The 24,622-nt window shown below is 34.4% G+C and overlaps 1 protein-coding gene across 3 annotated transcripts in view; it reads right to left on the bottom strand.

Moving 5' to 3' along the window:
• The window catches only part of RASA1 (RAS p21 protein activator 1), a 120,642-nt gene that overhangs the window by 67,791 nt on the left and 28,229 nt on the right, over positions 1 to 24,622 (bottom strand). The gene's annotated exons all lie outside the window — the stretch shown is intronic.

The raw sequence follows: 24,622 nt of genomic DNA, 5'->3' as shown, positions 1-24,622 counted from the left end.
GTGAGAAAATAAAACTTTATTCCATTTTAGCGTTTTTCCCTAGAATAGGAAAATAGAATGATGCTGATGGCTACTGATGTAATTTCCCATTTCATCAGGAAGCTGACTAATACCTTTGGTCTTTTGATAATCTACTCCATAAACACTCATTTGAACTCAACTCCTCAAATTTATTTAACAAACCTGTGAGGAATAAATAATACCTATTGTCATTTTAACATTTCTGCTCTCAGTTTAACTATATTCTACCTACCATACTACCAGAGGATCTGCTTAAATGACTAGCTGTAACTCTAGCATCACCCATGCTACCAATCTAGGCCTACAAAAGTCTCATGGATTGTTATAAACAGAAGCATATTGAGAAATAGATTGGAATTTTCAAATGGTTATGGTAACAAATCTACAAAATAATTTTTATGAAATATTTTTATATTTAATGTTAGTCATCCAAACTTATCCTCTGGTACTTGGAGTCTAACTTGAAACAGTCTAAGAAAAACAACATTCATATTACATTGAGATACTTAATATCTACGATAGATAAGTCAGTCAAAACTACAAACTACTAAGACTATTTTCTAAAGATTTTATTTATTTATTTTTAGACAGAGGGGAAGGGAGGGAGAAAGAGAGGGAGAGAAAGAAACATCAGTGTGTGGTTGACTCTCACACAACCCCTGCTGAGGACCTGGCCTACAACCCAGGCATCTGCCCTGACTGGGAATAGAACCACCCCTTGGTTCCCAGGCTGGTGCTCAATCCACTGAGCCATACCAGCCAGAGCCCTAAAACTATTTTTTAAGATTGCTATAATAAAAGCTTAATGTTATTCTTGACGCCTTAATTTATTTTTTAAAAAATCTTAAAATTTCTTGAATTAATTAGTTTTTACTTTCTTCTAAAAATCAACCCATTTGCCCTGGCTGGTGTGGCTCAGTGGTTGAGCACCAGCCTGCAAACCAAATGGTCGCCAGTTCGATTCCCAGTCTGGAGCACATGCCCAGGTTGCAGGCCAGGTCCTCAGTAGGGGTGAGAGAGAGGCAACCACACATTGATGTTTCTCTCCCTCTCTTTCTCCCTCCCTTCCCTTCTCTCTAAAAATAAAATAAATAAAATGTTTTTTTAAAAAATCAACCCATTTATCTATACATAAGACTGAAAGAAAATAATGAAAAATTCAATCATTGGAACTTCACTGTAACTTAATAAAAAAACATAATTGTAAACCGTTATTATAAGAAGGGAAAGAACAATCAATATTACCTTCCTCTAAAATTCCATTCTCAGTTCAACCAGTACCTTTAGGGTTATTTATGAGTGAATTTAACATTCAAGAACTGGTTTTTTTTTTTAATTTAAAAGGAAACATTTCAGATTAGTGATCATGATAAGTTCCTTGAAGAGCTAAAGTTTAATAAATATGATCAGTACAAAATTCTGATATTCCAGGACATTAGTTCACCTACTTGCAATATATGGAACTTCCTTAGTATATAAAACTGGTAATTCTTCGTTACATATAGCAATGAAGGTATGCCACAGAGCAGATTTACACATCAAAATTAAGGACAATTTTAAGTGAAGTTGTTATTTTTGTGTAATTGATAGTTCTTAAATTCCTGTTATGGTTCATGTAAAATATCAAGACTAAAAGATTTTATTTAATTCCCTTTCTCTTACGAACTCACCAAGAGGTGCTACACAGAGGTTGTGTGAGGCATTACAAAATTACTAATTTATAATATGTACCTAACTAAAGACCTTTACTGATACATAAAAGATATATTCATGATTTTTAATGTTTCCATTTGTGTGATTTATGTAAGATTAAGATGGGTACTAAGTTCAAGACACAGACATTAAAAAACCAGCTTTGTTTCCTGAATATTACTGACTCCTTTCATGCCAAAAAGCTCACAAACTTACAACACAAAAAAACAAAACATGTCAATTCTTGATTATGATTATAAATCAAAATTAAATTGTTCAACAATAGATCCTCAAAAACTGCTAAAATATTTCACTGTTACAAGTGTCAGATTGTCTACAAAAAAACGAATTTCTTGAATTCTCTTTACTGTTTACTTCAAATTATGAATGTGAATCATAGTAACAAAAACATTTTTAAGTACCTGCATGGGTACTTTAAAGCCACTATTGAAGCATGAAAAGCACTTCAATTAAACTGGTACACTATGAAATCTTTATCCCGTTTTAAAAACTAGAAATCAAAAAACTCATTATTATCATACTAAAATAATCATTTTATTTATCCCTGGCTGGCCAGTGGATTGAGTGCAGGCCTCCAAACCAAGGGGTCACCAGTTCGATTCCATGAGGGCACATGCCTGGGTTGTGGGCCAGGTCCCCAGTGAGGGGTGTGCAAGAGGGAACCACACATTGATATTTCTCTCCCTCTCTTTAAAAAAAAAACATTTTATTTAAATTGCATATAGTATCATGATATGCAGCTAAAACTTTTATAAATTAATCACAAGTCCAATGTGATACAATTCAATTCAAATACTTCACAGATTTAAAGAATCTAAGTAAACTCTATATCCATTGAACATTAATCCTTAGGTCTACTTTCAAACAATGTCTCTCAACATTTTTTAACTTATGATCTTTTTTAATTTTTAATTTTTATTTTTAGAGAGAGGAAGAGAGGGAGAAAGTGAGGGAGAGGAACATCGACATGAGAAACACCAATCAGCTGCTTCTCACCTGAGCCCCACCGGCAACCTAGGCACCTGCCCTGACCAAGAATGGAACAAGCCACCTTTCACTTGTGGGACAACACGAAACCAACTGAGCCGCAGTAGTCACTGCTAACCTATGATCTTTTTTATGAACATAAAAATTTCACCTACCAGGGATTATTATATATTATATTTAACTTCATGTTATCTTTGTGAAATCAGTAACATAATTCATTTTATATAAAAATAATGGGTAATATGCTTTCTCAAAACATAACCCCCATACCAAAGATATACCCGTATTTTCCGACCATAAGACGCACCTAGGTTTTAAAAGTAGAAAAAAAAACTGAAGCAAAAATGTGATAAAATATTTAATAACATAAATAATACTTCACCAGTGTAAATATAAACAGAACTCCACAGCAGCATTAACAACCATTATTCCTCCCAAATGGGGGGGGGGGTGCATCTTATAGTCTGAAGAATATGGTAGCACTCGCGAAGAAAGTCACTTCCCTAGTAATATTTGTCTAAAAGATTCAATTTAATAAAAATGCTTCCCTTTCTCACTTCAAACAGTTACAGTAACATCAATACAGGAAACGAAACAAAACATCTATTTAATTATCCACACTATTTCTCTAAATCTTCAGTCAAAGCTTTACTCTCTAATGGTAGCTTTGCTGGTGATTGTTTTCAAATAACCTAGGAAAACACCAAAAACAAACAAACAAACAAAAAAACCAACACAAAAAATGCAACTGGATTATAGAATACTTGAAAGGAACACAGAGTAACTGAAGTGTCATATTAGGGGTATGAGGATACTCTGAGCATAACATGAGATTACCAAATAGTTACGGGCTAAGTCCCCTAAATTAAATTATTTACTCTGCTTGTACCTGTGGTAATTGTACCCCATACCTAAACTTGGTATATGGTGATATTAATTTTAAAAGTATCTGTTGAATAAAGGAAGACATGTCAAATCATAATACATAATGTTAGAAAAGAATTTAGAAGTCCAGTTCGACTTCTCTGCCAATGCAAAAAGAAAAAAGAAAAAAAAAGGAGAAAGAAAAACATTTTCTTTAATGTCCACAATAAGCAAGTTCTGAACTTTGAGAATTGCTATCTTTGTCTAAAAGGATATGAAACAATTTCAGCTAACAGAGCTGGAAAAAAAAGCTACAAGGACACCCCCTAAATTCCTTCAAAAGAGACTAAGGTGACTGGAGAAACCAAGATTTACCAGAAACCATTTCATAACTATGGTCAAGTCACTACATTTTGTACTTCACTTGTAAAATAGGGAAAATAATCTCTATCAACCTCAGACTAAAGTATTTGCCCTACACTCCTTCAAAGAAAAAAATCTTTTTAGAGTACTACACAGTCTATAGCAAAGTATAATGGTTAAGGGTAAAAACGCTGGAGCCACTGCTATCTATGTTTGAATCCAAGCTCTAGCAATTTGCTGTACAAATATGGGCAAATTACTTAATTTCTGAACCTCAGTTTCCTCATCTATAAAATGTATATAATAAAAGTACCTATCTCACAGAAGGTTGGCTTGGTATTACTGTTAAATGTACTAACATATATATTCATATAAATTATATGTGCGTATACATGTAAAAGACTACAGGACTGATTAATACAACTTCATCAATAAAAACCACACATTTTATGACTGTTGGATGATTAATTTGAGAACCACATAAGCCACAATTATCTTCCTATTTACCACTTGTTTACTTTTCATTTAATTTTGGGAAGAGAACAGGAGAAACCAATTCTTGTTTCTGCTAAAGCAAAGCACTGATTTTACAAGAAAATTTCTTCCCCAAAACTCCTTTAAGAACTTTACTGATCACACATATTAATTTGGAGCTGGAGGCACCATAGTATTTATAAAGTTAGAAATTCTTTCATTTCACCTGGCAACTCTAGAAGGAAACCTTCAAACAGCCCCACTTTTTCCCCAGTATAGATATATACAGGGTGGGGGAAAAAGTAGGTTTAGTTGTTTGTTCATATGTAAAACAATACAATAATAAACTGTATACTCAAAACTGTAAACCTACTTTTGCCCCACCCTGTATTCTGTGGAGGCTGGCAAAGACAGGATGCATTTTACACACCAAAATGTTTTCTTATCTAAAAGTAAATTAATTCTCTCTCCCCCACCTCATTCCCTCTCTCTCTTTTCCTGAAGATTGAGAAAGGAAGCACCAAGAAATTTAAGAAGTGAATACATTTTTCTCAGTTAGCTTTGCAAATCTTGGTTGAGAATTATTAGCAGGCAAATATGGAGTCCCTTGATTTCATTTCTTTAGAAAATATGCAATCTAAAATACCACAACATCCAAGATGAAACTATATAATAAATTAACAATAAAAAAGACAAGTTGAACAAGATGCAGGAACTACTTTATTTCTAAATGTGGAATCACGTGTTTTTTCCTAAAACATATGTTGCATATTATTGGAAAACATTTGAGGGGCCTAAAAGGGGCCTCTGCTTTTTAGTTGGTCTCTTATTTAGGAAGAATATAGAAATCTATGCAATGAGAAAACAACCTAGTCTAAATACAAAGAAACACTTCATTCGGACAGTACAATTATTTAAAACTAACTTGATGATCTGAAATGGAAACTGTCTACTACAGTAGAAAACAATTAAAATAGAGCCACCATCAACAGACTTCCTTCCTCTAAAAAGGAAACCAAACTGAAGTTCCCAGCAGATCACTTTTACTTTTCCACTATGCTCTTCCTCTGAATTATGTCACTGACAGGCGCCAAAGTTCTTACAGAGAAATATACATGCAGAAATCCAACTGTCGAGAAATCTCTTCTATCACCAGAATCACCTGGGGCTCTGTGTGCTTGGTCACACTACCAACTCCTCAGTCTTTCTGTAACTCTCAAAGATACTAATCAGATTTGTGTACACATGCTTGTCCTTTCTGAAATTAAATGGGTCATTTCAGGTTAGTTAAGATGTGTACACACAAATTTGCTATGACTACTATATTCTCCTAAAGCCCCTATATTTCCTCTTAACAAACATAGTTCCTACTACAGTCATACTGGTCTGGGTTGACAGTTAAGAAAAGGAAGTGACTTTTTAAAGTAAAGGGGAATATAAAGAAAATACACCTTATATTAAGTAATTGTATTCAGTCTTTTATTCATATCACTATGTAGAAACTAAAATTTGGGACTTCCACCAAGATGGAGGCATAGGTGGAAGTCCACCAAGGTGGAACCACTGTGCCTTCTCCCACAACCAAGTTTGAATACAACAAAGGTTTGGAGAACAAAGACACGGCCAAAGAACAGAAAATTGAACTATATGGAAGTACGACAACAACCAACCGTTCAACCAGACTGGTAAGACGGGCAGAGCCAGCAGCGGAGCCGGGACAAGCAAGAAAGATCCCCAACCCCAGGCACCCAGGCAGCCCCGCATTGGGCAGACCCAGTGAGGGCTCGGGGAAGCAGGCTGGCTGCAGTCACACACTCACATGCAGATAAACCAGCACAGTGAACAGTGGGACGAAATGCGCGGGCCCCAGCCTCGAACTCAGCAGCAGTGGGCTCACCACAGTTGCACATTCGCGAGCAGTGGGACAGACCAAGCAGTCCTGGCAGCCTGCATTGCTTTCCTCTGACCCCGCCCCCACATACAGCATCACAACCCAGCAACTGAGTGGCCCAGCCCTGGTGAACACCTAAGGTTCCACCCCTGACTACATTAACAGGCGCTAACAGACCAAAACATATGGCTCAAGAAGAACTCAAAGCCCCAGAGCCAATAACTCTAACCGAAAAAGAAATAGCGAACCTCTCAGATGCACAGTTCAAAACACTAGTGATCAGGATACTCACAGAACTGGCTGATTATAGTCACAAAAATAGAGGAACTTATGAAGGCTAAACTAACTGAAATGAAGGGAAATGCACAGGAAACCAATAGTGATGGAAAGGAAACTGGGACTCAAATCAAGGGAGTGGACCAGAAGGAAGAACGAAACATCCAATCAGAAAAGAATGAAGAAACAAGAATTCAAAAAAATGAGGAGAGGCTTAGGAACCTCCAGGACATCTTTAAATGTTCCAACATCCGAATTATAGGGGTACCAGAAGGGGAAAAGAAACAGCCACGAGTGGAAAACCTATTTGAACAAATAATAAAGGAGAACTTCCCCAGTGTGGCAAAGGAAATAGACTTCCAGGAAATCCAGGAAGCTCAGAGAGTGCCAAAGAAGTTGGACCCAAGAAAGAACACACCAAGGCACATCATAATTACATTAGCCAAGATAAAAATGAAGGAGAGAATCCTAGAAGCAGCAAGAGATAAGGGGACAGTCACCTACAAAGGAGTTCCCATCAGACTACTCAGCTGATTTCTCAAAAGAGACCTTACAGGCAAGAAGGGGCTGGAAAGAAGTATTCCAAGTCATGAAATCCAAAGACCTACAGCCAAGATTGCTTTATCAGCAAACCTTTCATTTAGAATGGAAGGACAGATAAGTGCTTCTCAGATAAGGTCAAATTCAAGGAGTTCATCATCACCAAGCCCTTATTATATGAAATATTAAAGGGACTTATATAAGAAAAAGAAGATGAAAAATATGAACAGTGAAAAGACAGCAAACCCAGTTATTAACAACCACACCTAAAACAAAAGCAAACCAAGAGGACAGCTAGATCAGGAGTGGAACCATAGAAATGAAGAACACATGGAGGGTTAGCAACAGGGGAGTGGGAGGAGGAGAAGGGGGCAGAAGGTACAGAAAATAGCACAGACAGTAGGTAGAAAATAGATAGAGGGAAGGCAAGAATAGGAGGGGAAATATAGAATCTAAAGAACTTGAGACACACTTGAGAACTTGAAACTAAAAGGGGGGAATGGTGGGGGAGGGGGTGTGCAGTGTGGAGGGGAATGAAGGGGGGGAATAGAACAACTGTAATGGTATAATCAATAAAATATATTTTAAAAAAAGAAACTAAAATTTGGTTACTAGTAAGTTTACTAGAACAACTACTAGGCTAAGCATTATAGGTGTAGTATTCCTTCAACCACCTACATCACTTAAACTTAAAAAGAAACAATCACATATGTATATTAGACATCTTTAGTATATTTGTGTTCAGACAAGTACCAAGTGTGTTTAGTTTTTATACCTCAGATCAAATTAGCTGAAAGCAAAATCAGAAATTGTATTTCCTTTTGCCATGGGTAACATATTTACAAAATCCAGGAGAGGTTTCCGTTCAGGGGAAGTATTTTGAAAGAAACAGCACTGTAGTAAGTTCTACCCACCCCCAAAGTGAGTCTACTGAAAGGGTAATACATGAAAGGCAGGAATCAAGACCAAGCTTATATAGGCAAATGTTTATATTGACATGCACTCAACCAACTCTCATGATCACTACCCTTTACTCCCATCACCCTAGAAAACAGACAGTGAACAGTAGAAAAAGCCATACCAAACATTTTTTTTAATAAGAAAAAGCACAAAACCTACTTACTCGCAGGAGGCTACTAACATCAGTTCCTACCTCACATCCTCAATCTCTTATAATTTCATTCCTTAAAAACTACAAATCCTTACAGCTGAGTTTTTCTTAGATTTTTGACAATTACTGTGACAAACCACTAAATGCATGAAAATTGGGAAAGGAAATGACTGTGGCCATTGGGACCAATGCACTGCTACAACATAATTGTAAACTACCTTGAAGCAAGTCTTAAGAAGAAACACTTTACCCCCTCGCCCATCACCTGGCCTCTTTTGATTTTTGTTTGTTTGTTTTAAATTTCACAACACTCAATCTAAAACTTTAGGGGGTATGGTGATTCCTATCTACTGCAGCTAAAACATTTTTTAATCTGTATTTTAATATATACATCTATCTTTAAAACATCAAGTCTGAAAGTTAAAAGCAAACTTTAGTTGAACATTCCCTTTTATTTAGTGCATCTCCAACAAACTACATGCCAATCATTGTGCTACATAGTAGAAAAACAAATTAACACCACAGAACACTGACACAGAAGTTTATGATCTAGTGGAGAACAGAGACAAAACAAGCAGTTGCAATCTGCCACAGTAAGTGTTGGAATGTGAGGGCATTTAGAAATATATCAGTTTTAGGATTTTAGTACGTTTCCTGAAAAAAATTGATTACTAAACGGAAACTTATCTTTTGATAAGTAAGTAGCAACTCACTCGGAGAAAGCAAGGGACTGAGAAGGCAAGAAAGATGTCACAGTCAGAGGGAAAAAAGTACAGGCCTCCCAAAATAAAAAGTTTATTTTTAGATATAAGAACATAAGAATATTTTAAACTTTTGAAATATACTTTACAAATCTAATTCTTATCAAATGAAATAAAAAATATATATAAGCTTTCCAATTAGACTAGACTTATAACCTTATTTGCTGAACTTCTCTCAGTTCCACAACAGAAATATATCTCAAAGAACATTTTAAAAGTTCAAAATATTCTCTGGTCCCACAAATAACCCTATGTGGCGGGTGGGAGTGGGAGGTATGGCTATCACACCACAGCAATCAAAGTTTTCTACAACATGCCCAGTCCTCTTCTTTATGTCCCCTATATCCCAACCAAACTACATTTAGTCATTCAAGAATCTCTTTTAAGCACCTACCATATTTTAGGCACTGTTTTAGAAACTGGTTTTATCCCTCTGCACTTACTCAAGGTGTTTTTCCCATATAACTTTTTTTAATGAAGGTGAAAATATTATACAATTTAGCCAAAAGGCATCCTAACACTAAAGCATTTCCTATGGATTTACTTCAACAGAATTTTCTATTTCTCTATCTATTCTTATGCATGGAAATATCAATACCTCTTCAGTTCGAACTGTAACATCTATGAATATGACTCCCAAATTGTTCTCTCTAAACCTGGCTTTTCTTCTAAGTTTAAGGACTAAGTTAATAAGTAGCTTCTGATAATCTTCACTCTGAGGTTAACATTCAAATCTGAAAAACTTGCAACTATTCCTACACACACACACACACACACACACACACACCTTCCTCTTTATTCCTCTATATTGTTAATGGCATCAGCATCCTTCCTACCGTTCAGACTCAAAACTTCAAAAGCAACTTTGATTCTTTCCTATCCCTCTACCCATAAAACTACTGCCAAAAAATTATTCTCCAGTTTTCCATTTCCACATTGATAACTCTAGTTCAGGCCCTCTTTTCCTCTCATACCATTTCTACTGTCTCTACAACTGTGGAAAGATTCTTCTTCCTAACTGGCTCTTCCTAAATGATACATTTAATTGTTTCATTCTAGTAACTCGAAAGTCTACAAATGGTTAAGTTATTTGTGTATCTGTTACCAAATGAAGCACAAACTATTCAACTTGGTATTCAAAAGACACCAATAAAGGTTCCAACCTCCCTCTGAGGGAGAGAGGTACAGAATTTAAAGAGAAAGATGAAAAGAGATTTAGGTTCTGAAGTATGTTTGTGATGGCCAAACTTTAGCTGTCTACTGATTATCTGAAAATCACAATGAGCTACTCACTGACTTTTGAAAAGGTGATTATTTTTTCCACAATGAGATTTTACATTTCTTCAAGTACATTATGAAACAGGCCTCAATAAAATACCTATTATTAACCATCCCAAGAAAAGAATTATTCTCCAGGTAGGTACCATGTCCAGAACAATGATACCTTAAAAGAGCATTCATTTGTTAAAGGCAGGAGAGCAAAGGTACAAGCTAATAATTATTCCTCATATTTGCTTTAAGTTTATACTCTCCTATATTGTCTTTTCAAATAAAGAGCTCTGGTCTCAAGATACTCAAATGTAAAGAAATTAAACATTAGTAACAAATTTATACACAAAAATGTCAGTTTAAATGTATAACTTTGATAGATTTGAATGTCTACTTATTTTTTCTAAATTCTGACAAAATTACAAATAAATTACCTAAGAAGCCATAGAAAATTTTTATTAGAAATTTGAACTTTCATGAATGGAAACCAAAGGATCAGCCTGCATATTCATTTTTCTAAAAATTAGATTTATTTTTTACCCATAGTGTACTCTATTTTATATCAACATTTTTTCTCAAGCAAAACAAATAATCATAAACACTGGGAAGTATTTAATTTGCCTGATTACTAATATAGAAAAACAATGGAAATCAACACTGTTATTCTCAAGTTGCTGCAACATGTTTAATAATACATAAAAATAATACAAACAGCAGTTGTACGACCCTCTCCCATATCAATCATTCTAACGAGCTATCAAATAGTACTCTACACTCACTCCAGATTGAGATATTCTGTGAAATCCCCAGAGAATAGCATATTTCTTTAAAAACACAAGTTTTTTAAAAAGGAAGCTTTTGCCTGTTAGCCATTAATAAGAGCTGCTACATAATTCAGTGAATATGAAAATCAGAATATATCCATTTTAATATAAAACTCTTTATACTTTAAATAATTTGTAAATCTTATTCTGTCTAACTCCCAAATATGATGTCCTCAAAAACTGATAAAATATTTTTAAAACTTTTTACAATCTCTAAAATAAAAAGGGGTACACATCATTTATGTAATCTAAGTCAAGAGTGTTAACCAACATAACTCATTCCTATCTCTTGAGTCAACCTTCCTGCTTTTCCAACAGGTGCTGGATCTTTCAATCTAGGTATCTCTGATGGACAACTCAAACACAACATCAAAAACAAATGACCTCTGTCCTGGCTGGTGTAGCTCAATGGATTGAGTGCAGGCCTGTGAAGCAAAGGATCGCGGTTTGATTCTCAGTCAGGGCACATGCCTGGGTTTCGGGCCAGGTCCCCACCCAGTAGGGGACACATGAGAGGCAACCACACATTGATGTTTCTCTCCCACTCTTTCTCCTTCCCGTCCACCTCTCTCTAAAAATAAATACATAAAATATTTTTTAAAAAACAAATGACCTCATCCTCAACCTTCCCACATTTCTTCTCCTTACCTCTTCTTTCTCTCCCACTTCTCATCTTTACATATGTCATACATCAAGTCACTCCCAAAGCTCTTAGTTATAACTACATATTGTTTTTTAAGGTCCAAAAAAAAGCAATTACATATGGCTCAACCAAGTGGAAACCTCTCATCACTACCTCTGACTTATTTTCTATACTGTTTCCCTCATATGTAATCAGTTAAAAGCCTTAAAATTCCAAATTCTCAATGCCCTTTTTTCTACTTAATCTTTTCATTTCCCACTGTCAACAGCCTTCCTCATCATGTACAGCAATTCCTGCAACACGTCTCCGAGTTTCACTGCTCTTCCATTTCCCTATACATCTGTAACAAATATTCAGAAGCAGCTACATGTGAAACACAATTCAAAAACTGAAATGGTTCCACTGTTTACAAAATTAAGTCCAAACTACTGGCTTGGCATTCAGTAATTTTTATGACTTTCCATTCCTCACAGGTCTTCCTGCCACTTCCAAAACACAGCAAGCCTCTACCCCTCTGATCATCAGATTCTTTTCATTTGCAACATTGCTACTGCCAGCCTTTGCCTACGGAAACCCATGTCATTCTTTAATAATTAGCTCAAGTGCCATCTATTTGATCCTCTAGTCATAATTAGTCTTGTACCATTCTCTCAGCTTATTTATCATACTTTTTCTGACATTTTAAGTTGTTTGTAATATAGCCAATCATTTTCATATCTGTTTTCTCCATTAAACTGAAAGGTACTTGAGGATGTTGAGGATGTTTAAGACACCTTCACAATTCGTTAGACTAGAAGCTGGCACAATTCTTTGAACACAGCAGTCAGGTAGAAGGTTGAGAAAAACAAATTAATCAAAAATCTCTGCTTATGCTGAAATTGTGAAGTCCTAATCCAGGAGGAATCCACACATCTAGCCAAACTAGAGAATGACTTGCATTCTCCCATTTAAGCTATTTCCTCAACCTGCACTGTCCCCCCACCCCCATTCAAGAGATCTTTAATCACTTTGCCCTCTGGGAACACCTCTGCCACCAGACGAGTCAAAATTCCACCTCCTCAATCATCTAAAGACCACTCTTGCCCCAATGATGTTTTAAATTAAAAAAAAAAAAAACATCTAGCACATAATGCCTGGGATCACATCCATTTTCTCAGCAGAAAAAAAAAAAGCTTTGAAGTAGAAATGTAGCACCTTCACCTAAGTAACCCTACTTTCCCTACTCTCAATTTACGGAATAGTTGCACAGATTGATGACTTGCAAAGATGCTGATTTGGGAGCTGCCTGTTCATCACCCATCGCATAGAGGGAAAACAGACTCACACCCTTCTCTCTGGCACCACTTTCTTTCCAAATTGCAAAGATATGGTTTCTGAGAAACTTTTTCTTTGAAGAACCTGGCTTAATTAAAATCTATCATTCCATGGTGAGCACCTGAACCAAGCAGAGTCAAACTTCCTTTCAAGTATTTTCTCACACCAGAGCCAAAAGTCACTCTCTGATGACAAAAGCTATAGGATATGACATCAAAGAAAGCGTTTTGTCTGTTATGTTTTCCATCACTTAAAAGGGACAGTCTGTGATAAGAAAGAATGAGGCTGACAGGATCTAACAGGTAAAGGCATGAAAATGGAGATCCACAACACCTTCAAACCCCTGTCCAATTACCTCTGAAATCCTAGTCACAAGCCTACTTCTTCCCTTAGTTTAGCTGTTGGTCTCGCCCTTTCATTACTGGACCCCAGAGGAATTTATGTGGGTTATATCTATCAAAATTCATAGTATTAGAAATTAAAAGTGAGAACACTTAAAATGTTTACTATTAATTTTTCATGAACAATAATGGAGTTATTGTTAATATACAACACATACTGTTTCCAAAAAATTTAATGAAAAGAGTAGTGTCATTTTACATTTTATACAATTCTTTAATAGTTAATTTCATAGAATAGCTGGACTTTCATATCTCTTCCTGTATTCAATTAGTTAGTGTATACTGTTTAGTTCATGGTATACAAAGACTGATGTAGTTACTTCAAAATGTAGTTACTGAAAACTCAGATGAAATTTACGGGGTCAGGTAAAAGTAAGTTTATAGTTGTTTATATGGAAAGTAACACAGGAATTAGTAAATAATAATATAAGAATAAACTTTCGCATATTCCCAATTGTAAACCTACTTTTGCAACATCCTACATAATCTGACCATACTTATAAACATTGCATACTATGCTCCATTAAAATTGGTCTATTATTTATTCATGTATAGTCCCTAGCATCATGCAATACTCATCTGGCAATAATGATTGGTTCAAAAAATATATATTGATTGGTTCACTGAGCTATGAAATCTTCCAAATGTTAACATGTTTATAATATTAAAACATCATATTTTTATGTCCTCACTGTGCAGTCTAGGCTATCCAAAGTCTGCATATTTGGCCCTTATCCAGACCTCTAAGTCTTTGTAATATCCAGCCCAGTAAGAATGTCCTTTTTACTAAGCATGACTTCTGGAGTCAAACTGATGAAGTAACTAAGGTCAGCCACACGGGGGCTCCAGGCCTACATGATCAACCTCCCCTCACTACCCCCCTCCTCCAAAATACTGGACACACATCACTGCTGGGATACTTAAGCATTGTTTGTAGACTCCACTGAGAGAGGACAACCAGTACCTTGGATTTAGTCTCCCCTGCTCTCTGCCTTAGGCAATTTCTTTCTTTGCTGATTTACTTGTATCCTTTTACTATAATAAACTTTTACTATACGTGTAACAACAGCTTTGCTGAGTTCTATTAGTCCTAGAAAAATCACTGAACCTGAGGGTGGTTTTAGGGACCTCCAACAAGTAACCATCAATATTATCAGAGAGGTTGCTGGCAGGCACTAACAAGGTGTCATGAGTCTTTTCAGGCTGAGGCTGTAACCCTGAAGAGGCAAGTAGTAGCACTGTCTTCTAAACAGAGACCTGAGGCTGACTTTGGTGGGTAAGAGGAAAATATAAAAAGTGCCCACGTGTGTATTACATATCCTTCCTAGATGACCACTGCTTTTTTTCTAGGCTTTACCACAAAAAGACATTTATTTTGTTGTTTAAGTGAAATGCCATGTCTATTGCAAATTCTAGCTATTTTACTTGCACATGTGAAAAATATCTATATGTAGTTTATGGGCTGGTGGCATTTCAAATAAATGACATATTGAAATATGAACTTAAATTTTTTAGCTGTTTATCAAGTGACATCTTTTTCTTAGCCCAAGTCTGAATTATTATTTACAAATTATCTCTTGTAAAATAATTTTTTTCTTTTAAATATAGTAGGAATTTAAATATAAGCATGTCATTTTATTTATTGCTACATTATTAGAACTTCTTAGACTACAGAAAGAGTTCTCCACAAATGATTTTGGTCTTTTGAAAAAATAAGCAGCAAAAGTATTTGTTAAACTGTATTTAATCTGTAAATGAGTGTAACTTAAGGTATTTTAAGTTTATAGTATGTAAAATTTACCCAAATGTTTGTACTTTGAAAAAAAGTTACATTTTGAAAAACTTATAAAGTGCCATAATAAATCTCCCCAAAATAAATGTATCACCAGAAAAGTCATAAACTAGTTACGAAGCTCTCAAAATGCACAATTGTGATACAAGGTTTCCAAAATTCTGAATTTTGTTTGAAATTTCACATTTTGCTTGAAAACATCAATTACTGTTCACTATTTTCCTTAAATTGAGAGGCTATCTTTATTCTTTTTCAAGAAAATTGCTGTTAAATACTAAAGTCTGACTAACCATAGTTTACCTGTCATTCTTTACAGTAAAAATAGTGCACCATAAATAAGAGGAGGGGCTAGTTCACCTCTCCTCTGAATCACACATTGATTTTCCTCCAGACAATGTGCTTATTTAGAGATGCAGCATTACGTGTGCATCTCTAATTTTCCATTTTGCCACACAGAATATGAAAAAGACACACACGTAAGGACTGCAACTTAATAAAATTAATTTTTTCTACTGCCTTAGCAAAGACATTCCCAATTGAAACTGGCTTTTTTCTTTTGCTCTACAAGTGCAAAATCAGTACAGTTCAGTGCCACTGCATTACTTTATACTAAAGAACCAGAAGTTTTACCCTCCCATTCCCCTGCATCATCAGAGCAAATGTCAATGAAGTGAAAACACTGAAAATGATTTTGACTTTACAGACTTCTGAAAGAGTCTCAAAAGATGCCCAGGGTTTGGAGCTAATGTCCTGGTCAAAGCTTACTAGAAGTAGGTATTAATCCTGGGAGAGCTACTCCAACACCTTTCCTGAACAGTCTCAGCTAAGCTTGTCAGCTTTGACATCGAAGACAAAGCCATCACTAATATTATAACCAAGATATTAATTATTTCCTCATATATCTCTTTATGCCAAGCCCACCAAGCCTTAATTGGTTATAAATTTTTGGTTGTCACTGTTATATAATAAGATCAATTATGTTATATATTATTTCCAAATAATTTATAATTCAAATGTAATTTTATTGTACTGTTTCAGGGTTTTTTGACTTCCTAGCTTTGACCTCTTTCTCCTGCTTACAAATATATTTATAAACATATAAATGTATTTATATATTTTAAATCTATACAAATATATGAATATATTCATATAGCTTTTAAATATACATAGTTATATTTTAAATTCTCACGTGAGGACATGTTTATTGATTTTAGAGAAAAGGGAGGGGAAAGGAAAAGAAAGAAAGAAAAAGAGAGAAGCATCAACTGGTTGCCTCCCCTATATGCATGCCCCCACTGGGGATCACACCTACAACCTAGGTATGTGCCCTAACCAAGGATCAAATCTGCAACCTTTTGGTAATACAGGACGATGCTCCCACCAACTTAGCCACGTGGCCAGAGATGCTTACTAATATTTGGATGTTCAATTTCATTCTCTTTATAGATTACTAATTTTTTTAGTTGAGCCACAGGCTTACACAATTCTTTAAGATACTTTAAAAATTCCTTAGTTTTACCTTAAGTTTGCTATGTTACTCACCTTAAACAATATTAGCAATTATTTAGTAATGTCTTATAGGTTATGTCTACTTGCAAAACTGAATTACCCCTTTGTCCAGGGTATCCACGATTATACACTGCCCACCCACTAATGACTCAGTATCCATCTTGGTTATCAGATATCCTCTTGGTCAAAGTATCACAGTGCTGGTGTTTAAGAAACCCTTATTTTACTTCACAATAGCCCAAAGAACAAAAGTAGTGATGGTGTCAATTACCATACGCCATAGAGAAGCCATAAAATCTCTCCTTTAAATGAAAAGGGTAGTATAGTATAGTAAGATATTTTGGTAGAACAATTATAACAACATACTGTAATATAAGTTATATGAATGTGCTCTATTTTATCATTAGTTATTGTTGCTAATCTCTTACTATGTCTTTATGCTTTACCATAGAAAAGAAACACAGTATAGTGTTCTCTCCTATCTGTAGTTTCAGACACCCACTGAAGGTGTTAGAACGATGTTGATCCTCTGTTGATAAGACAGGACCACATACTGTACACTCAAAAGAAAACCATGCAGACACTTGCGAGAATAAACAGAACACAGAGAAGCATACAAATGTAGTCTTTCTACAAAAATCTCACTGAGTACTAGCCTGACCACCCTATTTAAAATTATACCCCCCTTTGGTACTACCAATGCTCCTTTCCCCTGTCCATTTTCTCTCTTTTTTTACAGCACTTACTACCTCTAGCATTCTATACTATTTATTTATTTTTTAGGTTTATTGTCTTTCTCCCAGCAAAATGTAACCTCCAAAGCAGCATGTATCATCATGTTTACTTATTTATCCTAAGCATGTACTATAGTGCCTGGTATGAGATAGGTTGTGAAAAATGTATGTTATATAAATAAATATATTAAAAAGTTGGTAAACAGTTGTCTTAGAAAGTGTAACTGAAGAATGCAGAGCCAGTGGTATAGAGTTTTTTTTTAAGAAATGAGTAACTTTTAATACTTTTTTCATACATATTGCATTTTTACCTTTTGTTCATATATATTGCCTATAGGAAGACAAAAATCTTACCACTCAAAACAATCATATATAGATGTACTCACATATACAATAGCAATGGTACTACTGAGGACAGTGAGACTGCAAAGGCATGAAGTAGTGGAGACTCTCGTGTTTGTTTTCTCATATGTATTCATTCATGCAATACTTGTAACAGTACTTGTATCAAATTGATACTCCCACCAAGAATAACTACAAAAGGTAAATAAAATACAAGCAGGAAAAAAAAGAAATTTGTCCATTTCAAGTCATCCAAGAGTCGCTGCAGCAAACAGAAATTGAGGAGCCAAAATTTCAGACAAGCAGACCACTATTCAGCAGCCACTTTGCCACTTTTCCCCTCAGATTATTTGCCAATTATAGTCACAAAGAAACAGGCTGAGAATTTCTGCAAAAGACCCAGGTCTTCTGCCTGGGTCCTATTAGAAGGAAAAGAACCCACTAGAGGTTTTGGAAGTCTAACAAAGCTGGTGAAACACATATTAAGAGACTTGAAGGACGAGGATTCTTGGTCACAAAAGAGAAGAAGAGATACATGAACCACAGACTGTACCATTCCCCTCCAAAGACATTTACTGAATTCTGAAACTGCTGGGATGACACTCAGAGAAGACTGAATAGCAAAATGGAGTATTTTAAAAATTCTGTGATTAAAGTGATTTGATTGCATTTTATTTGCTAGGCAGAATAAAAGCTGAATAAATATGAAAATAGATACTTTTAATAAGTCAAGAAAATATAAAAAAGATAACCAGAAAATTGAAATGATTAAAAAAGTAATCAAATTCACAAAATTAAGACTCAAATAGAAAATTAACAAATTCATTAGCTTTTAAAAAGCTAATAAATTGATGAATTCCACAAAAATATCCTTATTGAAGCACTAAAAGACAACTGGATAGAAAAAAAAGAGTACACAAGATAAACTGGATATAATTCCTAAGAGGTTAACATGTATATGTGGAGTCTCAGAAGGAGAGAAAGAGAATGGAAGAAAAGGAAGAGCTAAAGAGAAAATGGCTAAGAATTTTTTAACCACAACTAAAACTATCAACCCACAGATTCAAGAAGCACTCAGTACATCTTAAGCAAGCAAGTGAAAAGAAAAAAATAAGGAAAAGCAACATCTAGGTATATCATGCTAAAATGCTAAAAACCAAAGACAAGGTTAAATTTTTAAAGTAGCCAGAATAAAAAACATAATCTTCAAAGTAAGAATAAAAATCTTTACTGATTTAGCAAGAATTATTGCAACCCTGAATGAATGGATTATCTTCACAAATTGTGAAAGAAAGTAACTTGCACAGCTAGAATTTTATGCCCAGAAACAGTATCTTTCAAAAACAAAAACAAGTATCTTTTCAGATAAACAGAAAGTAAATTTGTTTCCAGTTGATGTTTACCAAAAGTTACACAGATTAAGAATAAAAGAAAAGGGAAAAATGTTTCCCTGTAGACATGCATGGAAATGCAATATAAAGCAAAAAGAGTAAATATGTGGGTAAATCTAAATAAACACTGACTGCATAAAAATAGTATCTACACTTAATAAGAGTATTAAAGAGTATATACAATGAAAATTTCAGGAAAATAATGTAAAAACCAGAACTCTAAGTAGAATTAAGTTTTCTAAGTTCTTAGTATTGTTAGGGAAGTAGTAAAAGTAAATATTTTCATTACAGTGCAATAAGTTAATCAATTGTGTTGATTGATTAACCTTGTAAGATCAAAACTGTTCAGAATGGATTAAAAAAAGAATGAGCCCTGGCTGGTGTAGCTCAGTGGATTGAGCGCGGGCCTGAGAACCACACGATCGCGGTTCAATTCCCAGTGAGGGCACATGCCTGGGTTGCAGGCCAGTTCCCAGTTCCCGTTTCCCGGCAGCGGACGCATGAGAGGCAACCATACATTGATATTTCTCTCCCTCTCTCCTTCCCTTCCCCTCTAAAGATAAATAAATAAAAAAATCTTTAAAAAAAAATGAAATACACTAAGACATATGTACATCTTAAATAAAAGAGCACAGGAAGGTCGAAAGTAAAAGAATAACAGAAAAGTTATACCATGCTAGCACTAATCAGAAGAAAAATGGTGTCAGACAAACTAGATTTTAAGACAATAAGTATTATTAAAAATAAGGGGCATTTCTTAATACAAAAGTGACCAATTCACCAAGAATTTAAGCTAAGCTAACAGGACATATACCCAGTAACGAAATATCATAATATAAACCATACTAGGTTGTTGGAGCTCTAACATAATTCTCATAATAGTTGATAAAAGAAGTTAACAAAAAAAATCAGTATACAACCATTTGGAAGTTAAAGAATATACTTAACTCGAATCAAAGAGTAAATCACAAATGAAAACAGTATTTAAATAAATGATAAAGATAAGACATATAAAAAGTTGTGACATGCAGCTGAAGCTATACTTAACAGTGAAATCCGTAACCTTAAATGCTTTTATCAAAAAAAAAAATGACAATAGCCCTGGCTGCTCAGTGGATTGAGCGCGGGCCTGCGAACCACACGATCGCGGTTCCATTCCCAGTCAGGGCACATGCCTGGGTTGCAGGCCAGTTCCCTGTGGGAGATGCATGAGAAGCAACCATACAGATATTTCTCTCCCTTTCTCTATCCCTTCCCCTGTAAAGATAAATGAATAAAATATTTTTAAAAAATGACAATAATTAAGTATCTACCTCAAGAATGGACAACAAAAAGTTAAACCTGAGAAAATAGAAAATAAAAAGCAGAAAATAGAAAAATACAAAATTAATGAAATCAACAGCAAACTTCCGAAAAAAAACAAAAGTTGGCTTTGGAAAAACTAACAAAATTGATGATGCTAACAAGACTAATCAAAAGAATAAAAGTCATAGTTTGTCAATTTCAGTAATGAAAAGGCAGAAATCCTACATATCCTACAGAAAAAGAATTAGCTACTCTATCATTTATTAAGACTTACTGCAAAGACAGACAAATAAACCAAAGGAACAGAATTGACATGTAACACACTTACAGAGATGGACATTAATTTATGACAATGATCAACCTGAAAAAGAGGGGTCTTTTAGTTACTGGTTCAACTAGATATCCATTAAAAAAAAGAAGAAGAAAAGGAGGGGGGCAGAGGGAGAATGGAAGGAGGGGGAAAGCAGGAGAGGGAGAAGAATAACCTTGACCCCTTTCCCTTGATCCATACACAAAAATTAATTCCATACGCATATTACATCTAAAAGTGAAAGATAACACAAAAAAGCACAGGAAGATATATTCATGACCAAAATAAAAGCATCAATCATAAAGAGAAAATTTGATATAATAAAACTAAGAGCTTTATTCTTTAAGAATGCATTAATTGAGTGAAAAGGCAAGACACAAAATTGGTATCTATATGACACACATCCAAAAAAGGACTCACAGCCAAGACAAAGAACAACTAAAAATCAATAAGAAAAAAGGAAACTCAATAGAAAATTGGCAATTTTTGGAAGAAATTATCCAAGTCAATAAATACAAGACATGTACACTACCATCACCCATCATATCAGGAAAATCTAAACTAAAACCAAAAGATCTATTTCAGCACCCACACACCAAAGTAGCTACAATGAAAAGAATAAACAATATCAACTGGTGCACAAATGTAGAGTAACTGCAATTCTCAGACAATGCTGAGAATGTAAGTTTCATACAAGCACTTTGCAAAATTATTTAACAGTATCACCAAGCTTATATGAACATCGTATGACACAGCACTTCTAATCCTAGGTATACAACTAACATTACTATATATATACATATTGAACAAAAAACATTACAAGGAAATTTGTAGTAGTATTATTTGTAATAGAAAAAAATAGATACAACCTAAATGTCACATCTGTTATTGATTAACAGGATAATAAATGGGTACATTAGCAATGAAATTGGTTAAATATTGCTACATGCAACATGGATAAATCTCATAAACATAAAGCTTGTGAGTAACACAAAAGAGTGCATATTATATGATTCAATTTATATGGAATTCAATTTATATAAAATTTAAAAATCCCCAAAGTCTATAATGTAAGAAGTTAGTACTATGTTTACCTTTGGGGGAAGGGATATGGGTATCAGACTGAGAGCAAACACAAAAAGACTTCTAGGGTTGGTAATACTAAGTTTCTTGATTTAAATATGAATGACAGGTATTATCAGTGAAGAATATAGAGTCTTTATATGCATTAATACATAGTATTAACTATGAATTACTACGTATTCATAATTACCCATTAATACAATAAGTATGCACTAATACATAGATATTACTTATTAAAATTTATTGAGATAAAATTATGATGCAATACTTTATGTTAAACATTATTAAAAAGCACATCTTAAGAAAAAAGGTAATTCAAAATAAAAACTCTTTATACTAAAACTTTAATCTTAACATTAAAGGGGAACATCCTTAAACATAATTTTATACACATACTATGTTAAGCAATCAAAGTTATATCCACATTAGACACCTTGTAACAGCATACCATACAACTGTTGCCCTCCCCCTGACATCTTTTACATTATCTTGGATTCAATGCTGTTTAACTACAAATACTCCCATGTTTGCACAGGTCAAGTCAGTGGTGACTTTTACAAATGTATGTTATGTTCTGCTCAACAGCCTAACACCCTATGGTTAGTCCTAACAGCTAAGTCAATGGCTGACACAGAGCCAGGTCCTACCCCTGTGTTATCTGTCCTGTCTTTCTCTGACTAGCAACTCATGATCCCTGAGGTCAGAGATGTGATAAAAATATATGCTTCTGACTCTTTGGCATGTGCATTTTTATACCTCTCAGGATTTGGTCACCATTTTTCACTTTCTTTCTTCATTAAGTAACTGTGTAAATTTAATCATATCCATCATTTTAAAGCTTTTTCAATAATAAAAAACAGTTTTAGTCTCCATATAAAAGGTTCTTAATCTCCAGATACTGTAATTATTCTAAAACTCATACACTTTTAACTTGCTTAGAACAAAGCAATCAGAATTGTAGATGTTATCTCAAAAACAACTGCATATGATCTTATCCAAAATTTTTTTACCATGTTTCTGTATTTCTGTCCTTGATAAGGAAGATAACCTTCTCTGCTAAGCAAACTTCTTATTCCTGTAAATCTTAATAAGCAACACTAAAATATGTATTTATTCTTGCTTTATTATCTCCTCCTGGCCACACGTTATAGTGTGTGCCAAAAAAATTACCTGAAAACGTAATTTGTTAGTACTGCTGCCTCTACATAATAACATTAACAAGCCATTCACTTATGTACTTCATTCACTTACTGTTTAAATATTTATACAGGTTTCTGATTTCTGTGAAAATTCACATCAATATCACCTGTCCCAGAAGGTAGGCATCAAATGTTCACTTCTATAAGAATCATATACAAGCCCATTTACAAATGCTTTACTAAATCGTTTTGATAATTATAAAACATCGACATCAGTGTGAATTAGAAAAGGAAAAAAGTTACCATATTTCACAAAAGGAAAATTGAATCATGAACTAATTAAATATATTTTCCAATATAATGATTCACTAAAAGCAATAAAAACAAAACCTCAGGTTTTCCAAAGCCAAACTATGGGTTCTTCCTCTACACGACTTCCCCTATGAGTACTAGGTGGATAAAAACCAAGCTATTTGCTGTTACTGTTTCTCAAAACATGTTCTACCAAGAACGTTCATTAAGCATGTAATTAAGTTTAGGAAAAGCTGAGTTAACAAAAAAAACCGTTTAATATAGTAAAGACTCTTAGAATCCTGTAGTGTTCTGGATATTTAAGAGCAGAGACCCAAATTATTTAACTGTCAAAAAAATCACAGATGTCAATTACCACAATTGAACAATGCAGTGTACAATTTACAAAAGCTGTGAAACACTTAAAAAACAGTGGACACTTGTTGAGTGAGTAGTAATTAACTCATTGTATTTGTTCAAAATGCTTTCTTCTAATGATAAAATCTCTACCTTAATTGTCTAGGTTTTAACTATATTAACATGTATCAAAAAGTAAGGCATAACTTGCTTTTGAATGTATTTAAGTAAAGACAAGAAATCCAAACTAAATGACTATTTTAAGAGACATCTAAATATTTACTTTTAGAAATAAAATTATTCTCCTCCAATTTAGTTTTCTTTGCTATTTTGAAAAACCTGTTCCCCTTACTTTGCTAGGTACCATCCTCTTGAAGGATTTAGTCTCCAATTCCCACAAACTAAATTCTATTAACCTCTTTACAATTTTTTTCACTTAAGACTCCTTTAAGTCACTTCAGCTTTCCAGTCAGGCATTTGTGTACTAACAACAAGGAAAAAAGCTGACTTAAAAAAAAAAACAAAAAACAATTCTTAGATCCATCAGACAAGTGAGAGCATACAGCAAACCNCTTGAAGGATTTAGTCTCCAATTCCCACAAACTAAATTCTATTAACCTCTTTACAATTTTTTTCACTTAAGACTCCTTTAAGTCACTTCAGCTTTCCAGTCAGGCATTTGTGTACTAACAACAAGGAAAAAAGCTGACTTAAAAAAAAAAAAACAAAAAACAATTCTTAGATCCATCAGACAAGTGAGAGCATACAGCAAACCACTGCAAAAATTAACAACGAGACAGGTAGACAAAGAGAAATATAACAAATATAACTTACCTGAGGCACAAACCCAGAAACCTCACTGAGAATCAGCAACAAAGTAGGAAAACCTGAACTATAACTGAGAAAAATTACTGGAG

This window comes from Sturnira hondurensis, unplaced genomic scaffold, assembly GCF_014824575.4.
Source record: "Sturnira hondurensis isolate 20B ecotype Veracruz unplaced genomic scaffold, ASM1482457v3 Scaffold0021354, whole genome shotgun sequence".
Classification (NCBI taxonomy): Eukaryota; Metazoa; Chordata; class Mammalia; order Chiroptera; family Phyllostomidae; genus Sturnira; species Sturnira hondurensis.
The sequence above is the reverse complement of the archived record's forward strand: the minus strand, read 5'-3'. Positions and strand labels throughout refer to the sequence as shown.